We start from the raw sequence: 2,500 nt of genomic DNA, 5'->3' as shown, positions 1-2,500 counted from the left end.
AGCAGTCGGCCCCCCCTACAGAAGAGGAAGATCTGCCCCACAACAAGGGCTGCCTCCTCCTGGGGAGGCCGTGCAGAAGGCATGCCCGCCTGCCTGCCTGCTTCCCTGCCTGCCCGCCTGCCTAGCTGGCTGCACGCGTGCCACATGTGACAGTCTGCATTACGGCCCGCGTACACAGACAAGCTTGCCGCGGGCAGCCTGGGGCCTGAGCAAAGCATGCGAGCATGTGTGTGTGCGGGCATGCAGTTGTGTGTGCGTGCGTGCATAAGAACATACCAATGGAAGAACAAACGGAGGATGAGTGCAGTGCAGCGGCAGTGTGTTTGCATGCTTACTCAGATATTCGCCAGGCTGGCAGGCGAGCGGGCGGGCGAGTCAAGATAGAGGAAGGCAGAGAGGCGAGGCAGAGGCAGAGGCAGAGGCAGAGGCAGAGGCAGAGGCAGAGGCAGAGGCAGCCAGGCAGGATTTCTCCAACTGCACTGTAAACATGTGAGGAGCGGAGCGGGAGCTCCCCTGCTGTGTGTGTGTGAGTGGATGGGGAAGCTCTCGGGGAGAACAGAGCGCTCCCACTTTATTTATACGTGTGGCAGAGGGTGGCATCATTGGCTCAAACAGCAGCTTGCAGGTTCGTACTGTTCCTGCTGTCGCAATGATGTCTCAACACAGCACACGACCTTGGGCTCACCCGTTGGCCAAAAGCACACTGTGACTTTTAAAGAAGTGAAAAGTATGGGGGAGTGGGGTGTAGAGAGAGGTGTATTTGGAGTGAGGAGTCTGCACTTAAAATCCCTTTTTCCTTTGAGATGTTTAATTCCATGGCAGGATTACGTTTTTATTATAGTAGAGAATCTGAAGAAGACAGTGGTAGAAAGGTAATCCTGCCATGGAATGAAAATTCAAGGGAAAAAAGGGATTTTAAGTGTGCAAACTCCTCACTCCAAAACTTCCGTTAGCCTTTGTCCAGTGTCTTCACCTGGAATGTGTTCAATTCTTACCCTCAACTGTGGAGGGATGTGGCCAAAAAGTCTATAGCACCCCTACTCAACCTGTGTCAACGGCCTCTGATAGAACCAGAATTACCACTGAGATCTTTGTTGTTTTTTTGCTCTCCAACCTTTACTGTAAATGTGCACTGTGTAGGATGGTGGCCAGAGTAGGTATTGCAACTATGCTGCTCATTGAAACTGTGCTGTCTACTGACAAATACGATCCTTTCATGAATATTTACCAATGTGAATATTTACAAACATGAATATTTCACTTTCATGAATATTAACTAAATAATATTTACTGGTACTACCAAATTAGTTTTGCAGCTAAATGTATATTGCTGGAAATTCAATTGAGAAGATCCCCCTTTACATGTACAGTATGAAAAGTGCAGTTTCCCCAGTCATAATGAATAGGCCCTGCTTAGAATTTGATGGTGGTGGTAAGTGTTCATGCAAAAGGTAACATTTGTGAAAAGGCAGCATGCATTCTGGAAATAACTACTAAACATGTCACACAATGCCTGCAAGGACCACCACCCAAACAAGGATTAGGGTTAGCTTTTGGGTTAGGGTGAGGTATAAGGATCAGGGTTAGGTCTACATTTAGGGTTAGGTTTAGTAGTTAGGGTTGAGGAGTAGTTAGAGCAAGTCAAGGCACCGCTGCCTGGAAAGAGCTGCCGAAGGCAGAAAACACCAGCGAGCAAAATATGCAATAGGGTTCTAACTGCAATAGAATATTAATGGATAAATGAATGTTTACATGTGGGTAGTATGTCCTCTGAGAGATTTCAAATCCAGATCAATTATGCAGGCATTTGTGCTCAGTATCTATCCACACCAAACCAGCTCATTGTGTAACACACAGATGTAGTATGATTGCTGTATGGTAGATTAGGTAATTAGTGAGGTCTTCTCGCTGGCAGAGCCCTATTAAATCTCAGACCTGCTTTCAGACAGCACAGTGCAGCGCAGCGCAGGAGCAGGAGCAGTGATTTTGACCCACATACCTGCAGTGAGTCCATGCTGTGACGTCAGAGAGGGAGATTAGAAAAGGCTTCAATGCACCCCATTGGTCACTGTCCAATAACTGTTAACAGCTTGTAGAACTGACAGTATTTTCATGACTCCCCTGACAATGAACGGCTAGATATTGAATGTAAAATCAAATTGATTAAATCTGATCTACTAGTCTTTGTGTTGCGTTTTTTTTTGTGCTGCTACAAAGAGTATTTCATTGTAGCAATCTCATTATGTCAGTGATTAAAAGTAGGCTACTATGTTGCCAACAGAGACTAAGGATTTAGTTGCTGCTTTTGACCCAAACTGATGCACTCATTACAAACATGTGTTTTTCTGTTCCATGAAGAGTATTTCACTGTGGAGATATCATAATGCTTTGTTATGAAAAGTTCGCAGTCTGCTGAGGCTAAGCGTTACTCAGCACCCCTGAGTTCAACCTCTCTCCTCTCTGGCCCTCCCTCCCCCTCTTAGGTAACTGAAGTGGTCCC

The sequence above is a fragment of the Engraulis encrasicolus genome, chromosome 7, assembly GCF_034702125.1.
Source record: "Engraulis encrasicolus isolate BLACKSEA-1 chromosome 7, IST_EnEncr_1.0, whole genome shotgun sequence".
NCBI lineage: Eukaryota > Metazoa > Chordata > Actinopteri > Clupeiformes > Engraulidae > Engraulis > Engraulis encrasicolus.
The sequence above is the reverse complement of the archived record's forward strand: the minus strand, read 5'-3'. Positions refer to the sequence as shown.